The sequence below is a fragment of the Erpetoichthys calabaricus genome, chromosome 7 (genome assembly GCF_900747795.2).
Source record: "Erpetoichthys calabaricus chromosome 7, fErpCal1.3, whole genome shotgun sequence".
Taxonomy (NCBI): Eukaryota; Metazoa; Chordata; class Cladistia; order Polypteriformes; family Polypteridae; genus Erpetoichthys; species Erpetoichthys calabaricus.
In genome coordinates this window covers 39061155-39082727 of record NC_041400.2, presented here as the reverse complement: position 1 = coordinate 39082727, position 21573 = coordinate 39061155, and the positions used below count along the sequence as shown (strand labels likewise).

General features: G+C 36.6%; 1 protein-coding gene across 1 annotated transcript in view; it reads left to right on the top strand.

Annotated features, from left to right (window-relative positions):
* fer (fer (fps/fes related) tyrosine kinase) overlaps positions 1 to 21573 on the top strand; it is a 396648-nt gene that overhangs the window by 288845 nt on the left and 86230 nt on the right. The gene's annotated exons all lie outside the window — the stretch shown is intronic.

Here is a 21573-nt window from a genome sequence, read left to right as displayed (position 1 = left end):
CCAGACAGCTTCCTTTTTTTATTTTAATCTTCAAGTGATGCTGGCAATAAAACAGGCATCTTCACAGACATACACAGACCATTAAAAACTGTCTGTATGTTTGTGTGAAAGCTCCAGTAATACAAAACCCTGGGGTTTGAACCATTGAACTCGTTATTTGAGCATACTATCCTAGTGTTGTGTTCAAATTTCACAGTTCTGTAGCAGTTTTGTGTTTATTATAAGTATGCTTTATATTTGTTCATGTCTTTCTAGTATATGAGAGAAAATCAAAGAAGTAAAGGCAATTTACTTTTTAATACTGTTAACTGTGAGCAGATGAACATAACAGTTGTATTACTTCTCCACATAGTCTCCCCACAGGTCGATGCACTTCTTGTAACATTCCAGTAACTTCTTCATTCCTCGGGAGAAGAAGTTTTGGCTGCTCTTGAATCTGGGTTTGCACCACTTCCTTAAACTCATCATCAGAGGTGAACCTGCGAATGCGTAGAGTCTCTTTAAGTGGACCAAAGATGTGAGTGTTTCATGGTGCTAGATCAGGGCTGTCAGGAGGGTGAGGAAGATGTTCATACCACAGCTGTTGCATTTCCATCACCATTGCAGCCACTGCATGGGAATTTGCATGCACTGTCGGGGAGCAGCAAGACTGTTTTTGAAACCATTCCACTTCTTTTGAAATTGCAAGTTTCAGTTTCTCTTCTAAGCATAGCACAGCACATTGCACTGGTCACTAATTATCTGTGTTCCTGAAAATGTCCCAGAGTAGCTCTCTTCATAATCTCAAAATAAAGTCATCATGATTTTCTTCACCGAGGGCTTTTGTTTGAATTTCTTTTTTACTGCAGAAGAGAGAGTGTTCCTCTGCATGCTTTGTCTTAAGCTTTCCAGCTCATATCTTCTTCATAATGTTTCAGGAATTGGGTCGCTATTGTATGTTTGGATCAGTAAGCTGATTAGCTACCCATCTTGCTCAAACTTTAATGGTACTCCAAGTCATCATGCACTATGGCATGTGCAGATCCATAGCTGATATCCAAAAGTGCAGCAACAGTGGATAAGATAACTCCTCGTTCTTTTCTGATGAAGGCATTTGCTATGTTGATGTGGGCTTGTGTGTGCGATATTGATGGTCGACCAGATCGTGCTTCGTTGGTTACATTTGTTCTCCCCACTTTAGACTTTTATACCTATTCATAAACTTTTCATTTTCACTTCCTTACTGAGACAACACCCTTTGGTGAATTTCATCATGTTTCACTCCCTCTGCCCAAGGAAATCTCTCTATGGCACATTGTTCAGCAATGCCATAGCAGAGCGCCCATGTTAATTTGACCTTTGCCTCCACTAGCCTAATGGCAGGGCGCTGCACTGTGCATGTTCAGACTATCCATAAGCCATTGCGAATGTGTTGTGTTCTGCCTTTTTTTATCCATTGTGGTTTCCACGTAATTTTCAAATTGCCTTTACTTTTTGACTGACGCTTTTATTTATTGGAATTGCAATGCATAGCTACTAGCTTCCTTGGACCCCACAATGGAAGAAGTACTTTCAGTAAATAGGAAAATGGTATAGCACCCAGTTTAACTGCTAGCTGTAGGGTACAGTGTGCCTTTCTTAAAAAAGTCCAAAGACATGGACGTGGACCTGGGGTGTGACTGTACTCTCCATTCAGGTTAACTTCCTGCATTATGTGTACTGCTGTTAGGTTAGATTCCATCACCCCTTAACCCTGTGGACTCTGTCCACAATTTTTCATTGTTAGTGGTTTACAAATGGCTACTCCGCCAGGCAGTGCTTTTGAGGGACATTATTTTTTTTAAAAAATTCCAATTTTGAAGATTGTCCATAATTTGACTTGTGGACTTTTTAAATTGACATAACTAAAAAAGGTTCTGCAGTTGTTGCATGAAAATATTTCTGTACCAGCATAGTTAAAAACTAGTGCTGCAGTTATCAGCCAGAGTGGTACGTGTGCAGTTGTCAGGTGATGAGTGAGACAAAGAGAGTAGAAGAGGGGTGGTGAAGTGAGCCTTAAAAGGGACCAAGTGGCCGATTCCCAGTCTCTATGCTAGACTGCGTTTCACTTCCATCGCTCAGTCTTATGGTACTCATAAAGCATGTCAGCAGCCTGCACTCCTGTCTCACTTACCCGACCTTGTTCTCATATTCCGTGTCCACCACCCATGCCAGTTTTTGCCCATGGTGTCCAAGTTAGCGGCTCCATATTACTCCCTATCTCTTTGAACCAACCCATGCCAAAATGGAGACTGTTTGGGAACAATGCACTATGACTTTTGGATTTTTGTAACACGTGAGTGATCTCTTTCTCAACCTGCAAAGCATCTCTTTTTCTCTTTCTGGTTCAGTCTACCAATGTTACCATATTTATAGCTTTGGTAATCTTGCTTGCTGTATCATCATTTTAGAAACAGCTTAAAACATTGTCATAGTAGTGCAGGAGCATATGCAACAATGGAAAAAGAGGCATGTTAACAATTGTTAATAATAATATGCATGTGTCTAATATTTCATTTTAGTGTTATTAAGGTAAATTAACAGCAGAAAGCTTTTGTTTCAAATGGAATTGCTAATGTTTGCTAACCTTCATCCTAAAAATAAATAATATAATAATTAGCAAATATAGGAATAGGCAGAAATTTGAAGTAGAACCATACAGCTATGAAGCAAGTGCCAGCTTTTTAAGTCGATGTCAAACCTTTTGTGAGTTGTTTTTTTATCTTCTCTTGACCATAATTTGTATATAAGGTGTAAGTTACTTTTCTCCTGCTTTTGATCTGGATTCATATGTAACTCTTTACTTTTTGCAAATGTAAACTACTGAAATGCTTTTTTCATTGTTCCATATCAAATCACACTAGTATTTTTACATTAATAAAATAAAAAAAGCATTTCGAATATGCAGTACATGAAAAATTAATAAGCACAGACCCACATGAAATAACTATCAATAATCCCTTGTTATTAATCTTGTTAAAATTAATAAAAGAAATTTTACTTTTTATGTGCCCAGTAGGGTGGCGGAGTGGTGGCTCTGAGGCTAGGGATTTGCACTGGCAATTGGAAGGTTTGAATCCCGTAAATGCCAAAAGTGGCTCTACTCCGTTGGGCCCTTGAGCAAGGCCCTTAACGTGCAATTGCTTGCAATTGCTCCTTCCTGGGTATGACGTTAATCTACATCCAGCCCTCCAACCTGCAGGGAAAATCCTGTGACAGAAATGGCACTCCAGCAATCATAAAAAACCTCACACTGTTCTATTCCATCTGAAATAGTGTGGTGCTGAGGTGTCACCCCATTGCATGGCTGCACTTGGGTCCTAATCTTGGATCCTGAGTTGGTTTATCATGTGGTGGGGGCGGCAATGTACTATATCAGCACGTGCTCCTAACCTCCTCCTCTCCTAGTAGGAGTTCAGTACTTAACAATTTAAAATAAAAAAATGGTGGCACTTACAAACATTTCAATTCCTGGAGGTGGTACAGCAAGAAAAAAGGTTGAGTACACCGGCCTGGAGATCGCATATTCATTAATCTGCTATAGTTAAGCATTCGCTTTTGAATAATAGGTCGGCTGTTGTCCAAACTCATGCTGTAGAACTACTGTTAGCAAAAACGAAGGTCATATCCAGTTTTGGAGAGTGCCTTGACCAGGTGGAACAACATTTTGGTGGCCGTGGCCTAAAAAAAAACATGAACCCTTGGTCTAGGTTTACTGAGAAGAATATTTATGGTGTAGGTGTCATTTCCTCCTTCCCCCTAATATAACTATATATTTGAATCAGCTCATGATTTTTTATGTGGTATATAATCCTCTTTTGTGAATTCTAATAGATTTGTAATACTTTTAAAAAGTAAAATATGTTGTGACACTTGTTTAATTATCTCCTACTTGAATGCCAAGCTTTACACTCATAATAACAGATAGTTTGGGTATGAAAAAAAATACACGAATAGCAAAGTTCCACACACAAATGCATTAAGTTGTTTTTTTTAATACTGTTACACCCTTGAGTTCTGGCACTTTCTTGGGTTCAAAGATAGTTTTGTGTAGGAAGTGTAAAGATATACAGTATTTCTGACTCTGGATTCAGTTAAAACCAATTATTTTTAATGATTTTGAATGGCAAAGCTAAATAATAAACAGAACTTGGAATTAATTATTTAAAACAACAAACACATTAACATTGTGTCACTGCAGCAGCAATCTCTAACCAAAGGTAAATTTAACAGCAAAAAAAGACTCTTTCATTGTATTGTGCGAACAGCACATCTTTGGTTGTCAAAAAATCTGTAGAATTGCTATATATTTGTCTTTGTATACACTGCCCTACATAGTTACTGGGACACTTAAGTCAAAATTTATCCTTCTGGTACTGTAGATGTTCATGATTTTAAGAAGAATTGATGAATCTGAGTGTATAGAGCGTTATTTCTGTATTTTCATGGCTTTAAAATAAGCCCAATTTTTGTGTTTTATCCTCCATTTCAGTTGCAAATAAATATTTGATTATTTGGTTATTGCCTTTGAGCAGTGATATTTTTGTGTTTCTTAGACATTTTGAAGCAAGTAATCCAGGTTTATCCCTTGACAACACCTGTTTAGGCGACACACTGCAAAATGATAGAAATGCAGCCAAATCTATTATGATTGTAACGTCTGTTTTTCCCTCAAGTGACCCTGTGAGCATTTATTTGAAGTACATATTTGTGATTTGTTAAACTGTTAGGGATATCTGTCCCAAAATGAATTATTTAGTTACGTATCTGATCAAATATAGAAAAAGACTAGCCAAAATATCAACATAGATATCAGTTATCACACAGACGAAAACAAAGGGGGCTATGTCAATTACATAGTGAAGGACTGATTTGATTGTACTGATCATACAGTTACACTTTGGCCATGCATGGAAAAAACACTAATTAAACTATCAAAAGTTAAGAAGCATTAGGGTGATTTAATTTATAATTTAGCCGAGTCGTTGATTAGTACATTTTAAACTCTTAAAAAAAGAGTGGAAGACAAGTTGCAGTAGTTACAAATGACTGGAATAAAATGAAATTCAAAAACACAGGCAAAACATCCAGTTGGACAGGTTTACTGACTCAAAAGATTTTGATCTGTATGGACTTTGTACAAATTGGTTTTGCAAGGAAAAGGTATGCTATATCCTTCATGTCTTGCCTCTTCTTCTTCTTCTTCTACAGCTAGCCCCATTTTTATATGGGGCCGCCATTTATTTTTTTTTAACTATTTGAACTATGTGTCTCTAAAAAATAAAATAAGAGTACACATGAGGCCAAATTTCATTTTATCAAATTTTGTGATTCAAAATCTGCCAACATAAAATGTGGTTTTGTATTGTGAATTTTGTGACATTACCACACAATACAATACAATACAATACAATTTATTTTTATATAGCCCAAAATCACACAAGAAGTGCCGCAATGGGCTTTAACAGGTCCTGCCTCTTGACAGCCCCCCAGCATTGACTCTCTAAGAAAACAAGGAAAAACTCCGAAAAAAACCCTTGGAACCCCATTTAAATCACTTAACATCAAATTTAAACGTGGAAAACAATTTACATCAGCTAACATCACATTATAATGTGACCTTGATAGATGCTCTGGACGCAGTGGCTCCCCTTAAAACAAAAGTGATCAAAGCACATAGAAACTCTCCCTGGTTTAATGAAAAAACTTGGGCTCTAAAATTAGAGTGTCGAAAACTGGAGCGCAGATGGAGAACAACAAAGCTACATGTCTTTAAAAGTGCATGGATAGAGACTGTTAAAAAATATAAAAAAGCTCTCATTAAAGCTCGCTCAGAATACTATTCTACAATAATCGATAGCAATAATAAAAATCTTCAGGTACTGTTTAGAACAGTTGCTAAACTAACAAATGGGAATTCAGATCTACAGTGCAAAATACCAACAGATATTAGCAGTACAGATTTTATGAACTTCTTCAATGAGAAAATTAAAAATATAAGATCCCAGATCTCAGCATCACAGTACAAACCACATACTAGCTTAGCAGACTCTGCCTCACATTGCATTCAGCACTTTAGTAATTTTAATCCTGTAACTGAGCAGGAAGTCTTAACTTTAATTTCTAAAATGAAACCCACTACTTGTTCCCAAGATCCAGTGCCAATAAAACTAGTAAAAAGTGCAGTGGATGTTCTTGCAGCACCTATTCTAAACATTATCAATAGTTCATTATTGCATGGCACAGTACCTGATGACCTAAAAGTGTCAGTCATTAAACCATTACTTAAAAAGTCAGACCTAAACCCACACATACTAAATAATTATAGGCCTATTTCAAATTTACCCTTTCTCTCTAAAATACTAGAAAAAGTAGTCATCAATCAGCTTCAGTCACACCTTACGCATTACAGTTTATTTGAGAAATTCCAGTCTGGTTTCCGCACAGGTCATAGTACAGAAACGGCGCTAACGCGGATTGTGAATGACATTCTGATATCTTCTGATGAAGGAAACTCCACTGTAATTATGTTGTTAGACTTAAGTGCAGCATTTGACACCATTGACCGTTCTATTTTACTGCACAGGCTAGAAAATAATGTTGGGCTTACAGGCACTGTGCTCGCTTGGTTTAGTTCTTATTTATTAAATCAATTCCAATATGTACAGAAATGTGCTGACAGTACTCCATCATTATACACAGAAGTGAGATATGGTGTCCCGCAGGGCTCAGTACTGGGACCTTTACTGTTTTCACTTTACATGCTTCCACTGGGATCTATCATTAGGAAACATAATGTTAATTTTCACTCATATGCAGATGACACCCAGTTATACCTTTCATTTAAATCAAATGAAGTTTCTCCGATGTTGTCTTTAATTAGTTGTGTTAGTGAATTAAAGGAATGGATGGATGAGAACTAGTTATCTTTAAACACAGATAAAACAGATGTTAATTTTTGGAGGGAATGATGCTGATCACAAGAATATTTTGTCATCATTTAACTCAGTTGGAATCACCATTAATTGTACTGAATCACCCCTTAATCTAGGAGTTATCTTTGACTCTAGTGTGTCATTTAAAACGCATATTACAAAGTTGTCCGAATCATGTGTCTTCCACCTTAAAAATGTTAGGAAATTAAGGTGCTTTCTAAATAAACAGGATTCTGAGAAATTAATTCATGCATTTATTTCTAGTAGGATTGACTACTGCAATGCGGTGTTCACTGGATGCTCAAACTGTTCTTTTTACTGCCTCCAGTTAATCCAAAATGCTGCTGCAAGAATTATTACAAGAACAAAAAAGTACGAACACATAACTCCAGTTCTTAAATCCTTACACTGGCTAAGTTTAGGGCAGATTTTAAAATCCTCCTTTTAACATATAAAGCATTAAATGGCCAAGGTCCGGCTTACTTATCTGAACTTATCATGACTTACAAACCAGAGCGCACATTAAATTCTCAAGATGCTGGTCTGCTTATGATTCCAAGGATTAATAAAATAACAGTGGGAGGTCGAGCTTTTAGTTACAGGGCCCCTAAACTGTGGAATGGTCTGCCTGCTACTATAAGAGATGCCCCTTCGGTCTCAACTTTTAAATCCCGGCTGAAGACTCACTACTTCAGTTTAGCTAGAGCTGCTGATTAACTGTACATACTGCATCTCTGTTGTTAATCATTAGCACTAAGACATAAGTAACATGATAGTTATAATTTGTTACTAACCCTCACTTATTCTGTTTCTCTTCTTGGTACTCAAATGTGGCACTTGCTGCCACGACCCACCTGCCAAGTTGTTTTGCCTGCCTAAGGTAAAGTCATCCCTGGTGGAGGATCGCATGAATCATGGGGTAGAGGGGTCCTTTCATCAGATTGGCTGGCCCAGCGCTGTTTCAGTTGTGGAATGGCCAAATGGGGGAGGCAGCTTGATGGCTGAGGTCTCCAGGACTCTAAACAAATCCAAATCATATTATGGGATATCATCTACTGTTAAATTCTGCTCAGTACTTGTAAACGTTTTATTTTTATACTGAATTGAGGATTTGTTCTGTTCTGTGTATTGTATTGACCCCCTTCTTTTTGACACCCACTGCACGCCCAGCCTACCTGGAAAAGGGTCTCTTTTTGAACTGCCTTTCCCAAGACTGAAATGATACCAAAAGGCAAACAAAAAGATCTTTCGTTGAAAGCTAGGAATTTTAAAATCTGATTGAAAACCTAGAACTAAGATATAACCTGGCAGACAGACTGCACTTTGCTAGAACTGTTATTCATTCCCTGTATAATGATGTGAAGGTGAAAGTGGTCAGCGCACTACATAGACATCACTAATTGTGAAAGTGGGCAGGGACTGACTGCAGGTTTACTGTTTCGCCCACATACTTGATTTAATAAGTCACGTCCTCGGATGAGCATGGCAGATTACATATTTGTTTCATAGATGCACCACTGCATCCTCAGGCTGTGTTTCAAATCAAACTCCATTGGGACCAGCAAAGCACAAACTTTTCATCTTACTGGAATAATTGTCATTAAATGCTCAAATACTACTCAAATGAACCACTGATGTGAGAACTAGTGCTTGAGACGTCGCTACACCTTTTAGTGATACTGATTCAAAAATAGGGGGTATAGTATTACAACAGAAGTACTCTTAAGTATGATGGAAAGAGAAAGCAGCCAAATTCCTAGTGCTTGCTTTTCTGGACAAATCATATGTCTGACCCTTCCATGTATCTACCCAGCGAGCGAGTGTTTTTAACTGCAAAGGACGTTGTCACGGCCAGGAGGTCTCAGCTTCATGCAGAATTTTGACATTCTCATTTTTTAAGTATTTCTCCATAGATCCACAGCCAATGGGTCAATAAGGCATTCAAGAATGAAATAAAAGGACAGCCATTGTTGGAGCAGTGTTGGATGCTAGAAAAGATAAATTTACATTTAGATGGTTTTACAGTAACATTATCTTATAGGTTTATAGGGTCATTATTGCCACATGTACAGTAAAATTCTTACTTGCATATGCCAATTAAAATGCAACATGACTTATGTTACTGCAGTGCAAATACTTTATGCTAATATTCAAGGTTTTACTTTGATAAAAAATATAAAAACTTGGGTATTTGCACACTTACTTGAATTTATTTTGTAGTGTTTTGATTTATGAATGTCTGATAATAAAGAACACTAAATATGCAGTACAGTAATCCCTCACCTATCGCGGGGGTTACGTTCCAGAGCCCCCCGCGATAGGTGAAAATCCGCGAAGTAGCGACCTATGTTTATTTTATTATTTATACATATTTTAAGGCTTTATAAACCCTTTCCACACTCTTATAAACCTTTCTCACTCTCTTGTTAACCTTTCCCACGCTCTTATAAACACTTCCTATGCTCTTAAACACTTTCTACATTCTTAAACACCTCAGACCAACACTGCACACTGCACGCAGCGATCAGACGTCAATGTGTCTGCACTCGCTTTGTGAAGGGGGGCAGCTGAACTCACGCTGAGCAGAAATGGACTTTGTGCTGCTTCTGCCAAAATGCCTGCTTGTCGCTCTGCACGAGGAGTGTGTGTGTGTGGGTGTGTGAGAGCTGAACTCACCTTCGCTCAAACCCCCCCACGCTCCTGCCACTTCGCATTGTCAAGGGGGTGGGGAGCTGAATGAACGCTAAGGAGAAGTGGACTTTGTGCTGGCTTTGTGCTGGTTGTCGCTCTGCGTGTCAATAATTTAAAAGCCTGTACTGTACATCACCAATTTTCCTGTCTCACTGTCTTGTCTTGCGTGAAGTTAAAATGTTTTATAATAGTGAGATGTTACTCATATCCTTAGCCCGACATCCACATATCATATGTATTAACAAAGTGTGTTTTATAAGTTTACATGTGTTTAAAGCATGTGGGATGGGTATTTTAAGGCTTAAACTAAAAAAATGTTTATTTATATGGTCTTTCTATATCGCGGATTTTCTCCTGTTGCTGATGGGTCTGGAACATAACTTCCGCGATAGGCGGGCAATCACTTGTATTTAAAAACCCGCGAAGTCGTGAATCCGCGAAAAGTGAACCGCGAAGTAGCGAGGGATTACTGTATATTTCTTTTATGAAAATTACGTATGAAGAGAATAATGTATTGTGAATATGAATAGTGAGATACAGTAAGTGCATTGTTTCATGCCTATACTGTATAAGAGTAAACAGTTTAACTCATGGTGTTACAGTGGCCCACAAACCCTCAGGGTGGAGTTTTCATGTTCTCTTTTTATCTTAGGCTACTCCAGTTTTTTTCTCCTACTTTCCATAAATAAACAGATTAAGTTAACTGGCAAATCTAAATTGTCCCGTATGACTGAGTGCAGGGGTATTTTTGAGCTCTGTGATGTACCGGCACCCAGTCTAGAACTAGTTCCTACCTTGTGTCTCAGACTGCCAGGATAACCCCCAATACCCTTGACCCTAAACTGTGTTAAGTGGGTTTAATAACCGATGGGGTTTTGAGCTTGACAACCATTAAGTAATTTCACAAACATTACCCCAGAAGAAGTTTAAAATATATAATACCTGAGACATTTTTTCTTATTTTTCACTCCCATTTTGACTCCTCCATGACTCACGTTATTTATTGTGTGCTGGTACTGCATACAGTGTGAATAACTTCATTAAAATAAGCAAGAGTGACGCATTGCTTAAACAATTTTCAGTCAAGCACATTGGAAAACATGGAGAGCACATGAATGAATTTTTTAAGAGTTTTTCGAATATTTGTCAACTAGCTGCGTGTGGAAAAAGAACAACCGTTGACTCCCTAGCAGTTTTACTATATTCATGAACTTGGTGAGGTGTCAGCTAACACTTAAGAATTACACAGAAGACACTGTCAATACCATATCTTAGCTGTATCACTGGCGTATGAGTCCTATTAATCTTTGTCTCGTGAAAATACCTCCAAAGAGACAATGTTTTTATTGAAAACTTGACGCCTTGCCCTCTGTTGTTGAGGTGTTTCAGTTGCACATTGTTGAGCTGCAGTGTTTGCTTCCTTTCGAGGTTGTTTGTATTCATCTGTGTCATTAGCACAATGTTGTTGTTGTGCAGTGGTGTTTGCTGCATGCAGGTCTTTCGTCGTGAGAAGTGGGGTGCATGCAAGTGCTAAAAAAATTTTAAATTGCATTTACAGTGCCATCTAGTGGCTGTGGTTGAGCATGACCAGAGCTGACTGCTCCATACACACACAGGTCTTTCGTTTATATATATGTTTAATATAATTTGAAAGTTAGTATGCTGGGTCTGTGCTGAACCTTTTAATTTTATTTCCTGTTATATTTTATGTGATAAACCACTTTGAAAGTAAGAACATCAAGAAATTTCATAAACGAGTGGAGACCATTCAAAACCACTTTGCATGTGTATCTCTTATTGTATAGTTCTCTGAGTCGGATGAAGGCTGAGTGTTGAGTTTGATTAAATTTCTTTTTAACATATTATTGTATTAGCTGTGTTTCTTTTTTATTGGATTGTGTTTTATTCAATAAATAAAACAAAGCACACATTGTACTGTATTATGAAATACCTCCATTCGGAACCTTCCACCATATAGTACAGGCTTCCTTGTGCAGGCTACTTGCGCAAAATTAGCTTTTTTCCACTTTGCATTTTAAATTTGTGTGAGTGCAAAGCTTGTTATCCCTTGAAGAGCAGTAATAAATTCTTACACAGAAAAGGAAACTGTCTATTGCAGTTATTTGCCATATAGATTTACTGCTCACAGCCCCTAGCTCATTAACAAGTGTTAGAAACTAAAGAACACTCTCTATAGGAACAATGATGTGCCGCCTCAATTTTCACAGTGCGTGTGTGTAAGATATACTGCATTAATAGCTTATGTATGACCCTTGTAATGTCCTCAAGTCCCAGAGTGTTAGAAACCTTTGAGTGATTACTGTTTCTGAAATGCTTTTTTATGTAAATAAAGATAGATTGTGTGCTCTTTTTCAAACTCGTCTTTGAATGTAAAATTAGGACCATTTACAAATGTAGACAATGCAAGAGTAGAATAATAGGTTTTGCATGTAAAATGCAATCATACTAAGAAAAAAGCATAGAAAATGATGATAGATGCAGTCCTGAGCTTTGTGAACTTCATTTGTCATAGTAAATGTCAAGAGCAGACAGATTAGGCAATATTCATAGCAGAATTAGAACAGGATATGCCCTCTCTCTATTACTAACCTCACTTACAGTTCATTTTGTCGTCTTTTCCTTTTTTCTTAATGGCATACTGTCTGGCTTTGACATCAGTAATGCTGATACTTTGCAGTACTATGATTGTTTTCAGCAACTCTCTCATATCTCAGTAGATGGTGTATAATAGAGTACATTTCAAGGATGATGTAATAAATGTAAGCATATTTATGAGAGACCTAAAATAAAACTAGATAAAACCCTTCCCTCCACCCGCTCCCATCAAACACCTTCTGTTAGCACTCTAAATTTTTATATCAGCTACTTATATGCAGTTGAGTCTTAACATAAGGGACAGCTAAATGACTTGTTGCATGTTAGAGACGAGTTTTTAAGGGATGAAAATATAATATTGGCCAAAAGGTGTCCAAAATCCATCAACTTCATAGCTGATTTTTTAGCATCCACAGTGCAGACACTCTGATGTTCAGTATATGCCATGTTGTTTCAGGGGCATATCCACATACACAAAACTAAATGTTCGGCTTTCCTCATCAGATTAGCAGGCTTTATAGTCTTATTTAAGAATTCAAAATAGTGGCTTCCATTGCTTCAATTATCAAAGAGTTAACGGTGTAATTGTTTAAAAAAAAAAAGTATGTGGGAGCAGAACCTTATACGGTGCCCTCCATAATGGTTGCGACACACTTTTCATTGATTTTCCATCCTCCACAGTTTAAAATTACAAATCAAACAATTCAGACGTGATTAAAGTGTACATTGCAGACTTTCTTTTAAGGGGATTTGAATACATTTCAGTCACACCATGTAAAAATGACAACACTTTTTATACATGGCCCCGTTCCACCAACCCCCCACCCCCCTTTCAGGGTAGATCAGGTTTAAGAAAGATAATAAGCTTTGTTACATTATTGCATTGGAAGTGTCTCTGTTACCAGATTTATAGATAGTTACATATTTCTGATTTTATAAGAGAAAATTCACACAAATGGGAAGTTTAACTCAATCAACAAATGTTTAAACCTGTGGTGTGAGGGTGGGTGAGCAGAATGATGATGTTTAATGAGTAGAAACGATTAAAAACATTAGATAGACAGAGAAAGAGAGAAAAAGTACAGCCACAAATTGCTGTTCTTTTATGCCAATGATCAGTAAACATTACTAAAAAGCATCCCATCTTTAATAATTTATTTGAGAGTGTCCAAAGCAGGATCTTGTTTTTTTTTCCAATTTAGTCCTTCAGAAGACTGCAGGACTCTTTAATGATCTCCATAGGTACAAATGAGCTAAGATTTGTGTTTGTTTTGGTTTTTTTTTTTCTCATTTTCTACTAACAGATTTTCTTGTTTCGACAGAATTAGAAGGTGTATTTTTGTTTATATCAATGTCAACTGCTGCATATTCATCCAATATACTCCTGTTGCACCACCATTTAATCAGATATTGAAGTGGTTTCTTATAGTGTAATTAAAGTTTAATGAAACATCCATTTTCATAAATAGAACACAAAAAAGCCCATCAACAATTGCAAAGGCAATGTTTAGTATTATTTATGTACATTTTTTATTTTCTAAGGCACTAACATAGCTTATTCTGGTCTCATTCCTGTATTGATCCAGAGTAAAATTATTATTCAAGCAGTCACAGGATTTTTATACTTATTGAATATCTGTTTTAATTTTTTTAATTTAATTTAATTGTATTTATTTATATTGTCATTCATTATTGTTGAGATAGTCCAGAGCCCAAGAACAACATACACAAGACGACAAACTAGATGAAAAAGAAGAACCCTGTCAGGGACCAAAAAGAGTTCCATTTTTTTCCATATTTCTACAGTACCAGTGTATCTTTAATGTATTAATCTATTTTTATTTAAAACAAAATAGCACTGATCTTGTTCTATTCATCTTTTCATTTTTGTGTAATCATAGGCTTAGCAACTCATGACAGTTATTTAAAAAGTTTCTTTGTCGTTCTGACTTTGCTTTCTTCTTTCTGTCATGTCATTAAAGCAGCTGTTAAATCTTTCAGTCCATCAAACAGTTATATCTGCCACTCAAAAATATATTTGCAGCCCTCCTTCTCATACTTTATTTTTCATTAAATTCCCCAAGCAACATAATAAGGTTGCTGTGGTCAAGTTTGCATGAGTGACAGTGCACAGGGGAGGTGACATGAAAAGTGACAAAATTATTTCAAACCAAGAGCAAAGAAGCAATTAATTTTCTCAGAAGTAGACTAAACGCCAGGGTTATTAGTGTTGTGTAAAATTATATATGTCTTGTCATGCAGTCATTTAGATTCTGATTGTGTCCTTGGCACATTTAAACCTGATCCACTGGGGATGTAGTTTGCAGTGGGCATGAAACAGACTGTAATTGCATCCCTAAATGTCTCATACCAGCTCTCCCAGAGACAGAGAAGGGTGCTGATATAACATACTGTGGGCATATCCAGAAGATGGTAACTGTATCTGGTGTCTAGACAGCCCTTCCACTAATTGTTGTATGACAGATTGCTGAGGTGATAATAATAGTCTGGTTATCATTTGGATTAATGTTTAAAGTAGCTGCTGGTAGTAACTCATCAGACCATGTCCTTTTCACTTTTTAATAATACTTGTTGACTTTATAAATTACAATATAGTTTGGGAATAGCCAGTGCTATATTTTATTCACATCAGAGCCAACATCCGCTACCCTACCCATCTAAAGACGAAAACAGCAAGACAAGTGATGACTTAAGATATTGAGGCATCTGAAAATTTAGGAGGTCAAAGTTATTTGTAAAGCTAGATAAGCAGTTATCAAAAGAGGAAATGGAGGGATTGGAAAAGTGAAATTACCAGGACAGAGCTGAAAGAGTCTTTGATGTCAATGCAAAATGGAAAGATTCCAGGAGTAGATGGGTTATCCAAAGAATATTATCTTATTTTTTGGGAGATTTTAGGGCCTTTAGTGAAAGAATTGGTTACAAAGGTATTGAGGGGAGGTAGATTGACAAACACTATGGCAACAGGGATAGTTTGCCTTCTCCATAAAAAAAGGATATAACTTTGATTTGAAAATTGGAGACCAATAACTTTACTGTGTGTCGATTATAAACTGATAGCAAAGGTTTGGCAAATAAGCTGAAAAGTGTGTTGCCGACTATTATAAATCAGGACCAAACTTGTGGAGTGCAAGGAGGGTGGATAGATTGGAATTTGGCACTTGCAAGTGATGTCATTGACTGGGTAGAAGGCAGGAATATACTGTATATGCCTATGATTCTGTTAACCTTGATCAGAAAATGGTGTTTTATCAAGTGAATCACACGTTTCTGTTCAGGGTGATGGAAAAGTTTTGTTCTGGGACTCAGTTCATTGGGTGGTTAAAAACAATGTGTAAGGGTGTGGGAAGGAAAATCTGTTTAAACAGGCATCTTTGTAGGTGGATAACAGAATGGAAGGAGAGAGTGCCAAGGCAGCCCGCTCTCCCCTTTGTTGTATGTTTGTTGCAGAGGATATCAGGAAAAGGCAGGATATTGGAGGCCTAGTCTTGCCTGGGAAAGGAGGAGTGAGGCTGAAGGTATCTCAATATGCAGTTGATATGTCTGTATTTCTTACAGATGATAGGCATTTGTTTAAGATATGTGATATTTTTAAGATTTTACAGGAGGCAACAAGTTCATTAAATCGGAATAAGTTTGTTATAATGCATTTTGGTAAATGAAAGGAGAGGAGAGATGCCCTTTGTGGACGCTCAGTTAACAAGACTTGTATAAAAATCCTAGGAGTTCATTTTTACAGGGAAGGAAGTGGCAAATAAAATTGAGAAGACAAAATAAAGATGAAAGAACATAGACAAAATTTGTGAAGAGGAGAAAATTTGACTTTTATGGTTAAGGCCCTTTGTGGTGAAAACAGAGATACTGTCCTCAGGTATGTATTTGGGGACAGTTTTAAATTTGCTTCATTGTTTGGGAGTTAAGGTTGAATCAGTGGTGTTTCTTTTGTATGGGGATGCAGTTATGACAGGATAAGAAGGTCTGATAAGGAACAATGTGGAAAAGGCATGTAGGGATATCATAGACATTCAGCTAAAGAGGGACTGTATCTTTTATACATCTTTGTGCAAGGCTATTAATTTGATGTTTGTACACAAATTTCATTATTCTGTGGTTCTGTGGTTCACATCAGTAATGAGGACAATTACTGTGGTCAAATTTGATACCAAAAGCAGAAGAGACACCAGAAGGCTATGGGTATGCAGCAAAATTGAAAGTGAAGTGCAGGGAATTGGCAGATGTTACTTTGTGCTGCAAACAGAAAGACTTGTATATGGCTGTCCGACGTACAATGGAGGAAAGGCAGAGTCTGACAATAAAGTTTGAAGAAGGGGTATGAACAGTGGTATAGCCAAAAGGGCTGTAGCCTTGAGCATGGGAAAGGTGCTATATAAGTAAAATGTATTATTATGCAGAATACTTTAAAAGATTTAAACTGAATGAAGGTGTGGGGATGATCACGTGTGAGGGGCAGGATGCATAGGCAAGGTTTGACACAGATAAGGACATGTCCAAGACCAGACTCTGCACAGGTGGTGTCAATCAGACATGTGTTTTGGGAGTGCAGGTGGGCACAAGAAGTGTGGGTGAATGTGATAGGATTATTGATCATGGTAACCGAGTCAGTTTTTTGTCATATAGGTTAATTTTTAAAGGGGAGGACCTACACTGTGTTCCAAATCATTTTGCAAGTGACTTATCAGTTAAATAAACATTTGGTTTTAAGTTTTTCAATGATAGTTTGCTTGTTTTGTGTCTCTTGCATCTTCTGCTGTTTTAATTCTATTTATTTGCCTGATAGAAACTTTCCTTAATAAGCCTTTGTCTAACCGAATTCATCCGCACTACGAATCACACACAAATCTTTTCATAGTTTGATGATCTCTCTTCAGTTTTCGCAAAATATCAGTTGTTTTCATGCCCTTTGTAAGACATTGCACTACTTCACATTTTTCATCTTCAGAGAGATCTTTCTTTCTCCTCATATTGCATAAGAACTGTGACTTGCTTAATAATGTGGAACAACCTCCTCAAATAGGTTTCCCTTTAATTAAGATCATCTGGCAAACTAACTAACAAACCCGTCTGAGATTGATCCCAGTTATCTATAAAGACACAAAACAAGGCAGAAGTTTCTTTGAAAAACTAAAAACCAAGTGTACTGTATATTTAACTAGAATCCTACTGATATGTCACTTGCATAATAATTTGGAACGCAGTGTAGCTGGAAATGGCAGAAGTTCAAGAGAGGCCTTTTTGATATGGCTTGTTATTAGCCTAGCAAAGAAGTACATATGGGATGTCAGGTGTATTCTGATACAGAGGATAGTGACCAGTACAGTGAGTAAAAACATTTTGGAAAATTAGTTCAAAAGGAAAATAAAGAGAGAAACTGAGAAGTGGGGCTTTGCAGATGCTACGAAAAGATGGAAGGGCTTGTCGATATTGGGGAGGAGGAAATATGCGTTTAATGGGAATTGATTTTAAACGAAAACATATTTGAGTAGTATGGATTTTTGGTTTGGTGTATTGGAGAGAAGAGGGCTTTGGATAAGAAATGGAAATGGAAAATGACTCTGTTTGTTATAAGGTAAAGTGGCAGTGTTGTGGATTATATTTTTGTAACGTGTAAATAAAAAGTTATTTTTACAAAAAAATCACTTCATTATTCTATAGGTTTTGTGTTTATTACCTTTAGTCTTAAAGCACTTGATTTTGCCATTTATATTACAGTATGTATATGCAAATAGTGTTTATGTTTATACATATACAATATATATAATGCTGTATATAGAAAGCTGTGGTGTTGTCACTAGCTGTTAGTAATTTGTCCATGGATTTTTATATTTTTCCCTATATAGATGATTTCATGAGTGCGGGTTCCCACATAAATAAAAGAATGCATTAGTTTGATTTTTATATTTTTCCCTATATATAGGATTTCATGAGTAGGGGTTCCCACTTAAATAAAAGAATACATTAGTTTGATTGTATATGACTAAAACCCACTATTGTCAAGTATATTTAAATAACAAAAACTATTAGTTATAAAGCCAATGTTAAATTGCACTTTGCTACGGAAATTCCTTTTAATGTTCCAAAGAAACTAAAAATAGGACTGGTTTTTGTTTTTAATTATTAATTAATAAAAGAATTCACAGAGAGTGTCACCACAGCAATTAACTTAATGTATTTCTTCTATTCAGTACTTTGTACAGAGTGTGCGTTTCTCTTTTAATTAGTCATTTGCTTCACATTGAAAATAATATTGTTCAAAATTGTAATTGAACTGAACAGGCAAAATATGAGGGCTACATACCTCATTACATTACATTACAGTACAGTGCTACTCTTGCTTGTTTTACCCTAATTAATAATCTCCCAAGTAACTTTTGTACATTGTTCAGATAGAGCTTTTTTTTTTTCATTTATGAGTGAATTTTTTCATTATTTTTGTACACAGTATGTATAAGAAAGTACCAGAAAAGATAAACATCCTTATCAACAATTCTGCATCACAAAGCGTTTCCTTTGCGGTGTAAAAGGGGCTCTGTGCACATGCTGGAGAATTCATAACCTGACATTTTCACAGGGCATGTTACACGTCTGCCTTTAAGAGAAAATTCGGTATTTGGTTGCTCATTTGCACCTTCACTGTCTTGTTTCTACTTTGAATTATAAATTAATGTACAATGCCTATGACACCAAATCATTTTACAGTCTATTGCTGTCATATACTGGCTGATAAATTAGTAGTGTTGTTCAACTCTATTAAATAAAGTGCAAGATAAACATAATGCCATGTAGACATTATGAAGGCAATTTAAACAACGGCTGATTCTGCAGATTTTCACAAGACTGATAGAAAAGCCCTCAAAAGTGGAAAATGTAGTTGTTACTGTGGAATGACTAGAAACATATTAATTTTCTTGAATCTTAGTTGAGAATGTATCAGAATGTGACCTTACAGTTAGTAATTGAAGCTTTTTTGTTTATTGGATCATTTGAAAAGCCACCTGTTTATAACCTTGCTATTCTGTGGTACAGTTGATTACTATGCTGCGTATCGTCAGCCATCACAGTGAACGTGCAGCTTTACTTGCGTGATCGGCATAGTCAGGCACTTCACTAAGAACACTCTGTTCGGACCTATGGAGAAAGGTAAAACTAAGACAATCAGTTTTAGTGCACGTATCACAAAATACTTTGCAAATACATAAAAAAATTATAACAAATATTCATCGCCTTGTTAAAAGAAAACCAAATGTGCTGAATATGTGGAGAGGAAAATGATTAGGTTGAATGCTGGACTTGAACTAGGCAGTGCATAGCAGTGATTTTTGTTTTTTATTCGGATTTGGTGCCATTTTTATATCCACTCTGGCCATTTTCTTTTAAATTAACTGGCCCCTTATACATATTGATGTATTTATACCGTTTATGTTTATGCAGTCAGATATTGTATGGACTGGTTTGTTCATGACTAGATGGCAGCGTCCCTGGAAGCTTCACTCTATATAAACATTTGTAAATTGCTTTACTGAGAGAATATAAATATGTAGTCACTGTTGCTTTTGCTAGTGTTCCTTGTAATCAGATTTCCCCTGAATGCAGTCCTGGTGTGGGTATGTGCCATAAGCACAAATTGACAAAATGATTAATTACTTCCTGATTTACAGAGCAGGCTGGCAAATCTAAATGCAAAATTAGCAGTCTGTAATCTTTCATGTTACGTGTCTCTTATCACATTATGAGAGTTGTCTTGCAGGGTTATAAAATAACTATGACAATGATATATCCACTCAAGAGGAGATCTTGTTATTTTGAAGTCATACTTTTCTAGTTAAGGTTTAGTGAGCTGTTATAATAAACATACTTGTCATACTTTTCTAGTTAAGGTTTAGTGAGCTATTATAATAAACATACTTGTTTCATGGCATAGCACTTAGCATGTAATAGATAATATTGTAAAGACTTCCATCTATCCATCCATTATCCAACCCGCTATATCCTAACTACAGGGTCACGGGGGTCTGCTGGAGCCAATCCCAGCCAACATAGGGCGCAAGGCAGGGAACAAACCCTGGGCAGGGCACCAGCCCACCGCAGATTGTAAAGACTTATCAAAACTAATTTTTTTATTTTTGGTTAAAAGCTGAAAACCTACGAATACTTTCTGTCAGAAACAATAAGGTGTTTAAACAATGTTTTAAGCCCTGCCTTTTACATTTAAGCAAAAGGAAAAGTTGCATGGGTTGCACAATGCATTTCCAGAATGTAAAAAAAAAATATGAGGTGGCATAACTAGGCAATGAAGAGAAAAACATGTTCAGGGTGTTTAGTTGTCATCAAATAGTTTTATAAGTAATCTTTTTCATTATTATTATATTATAGTATTATCACCCTGTTCTTTAACAGTCTAAGCTTTACTTGAAAATAAAAGAAATAGTTTAACAAATTCTTACCAGAAATATACTTTATTTGTCACCAAGAGGAAACTAATGATGATTAATGATGATGTCTGCAGTTATGTGAACATCATTCCTTTAATCTTGGTGACCAGTCTGTCAGGTCACAAGGACTGTTTTTGTTCAAATGAGAAATACTTTCAAGTTGTAGTTTAGAGCAGCAGTAAAACCCTTTTCCCCACAATCCATGTTACTCATAGTTTCTCAAGACTAATTTAATCACATCATCACTAAATGTTAAGAGCTGGTTGCACAAGCTCTTCTGTAAATTCTCTTCAAATGTAATATACAGTAGTTTACTTTCCTTATGATTGTGACTGATTTTTTCCACTGCATTACAGACATTTCTATTTGCTGTTTTAAGTTCTAATTCACGGTTGAATGTCAAAGATGACTTCATGCGAAAGCTGACATTAATATGCTGCCAGTTAAATGTTTATGCACACTCTAGCTAAGTATTGCTTGTACAGTATGTATAATATATTCACATTCAATTATCTAATCAACCAATCATGTGGCAGCAGCACCGTGTACCATCATACAGATACAGCGCAGGAGCTACAGGTAATGTTCACATCAAACAGCAGAATGGGAAGAAATGTGATCTCTTGTGATTTCAACCCTTGTATAATTGTTGGTACCAGATGGGCTGGTGTGAGGATTTCTGTAACTGCTGATCTCCTGGGATTATCATGCAAAACAGTCTCCAGAGTGACATCCAGTGAATGGCAGCTCTGCGGATTGAGACACCTTGATGAGAGAGGTCAGAGGAGAATGGCCAGACTAGTTTGAGCTGACAAAAAGGCTACGATAACTCAGATAACCAC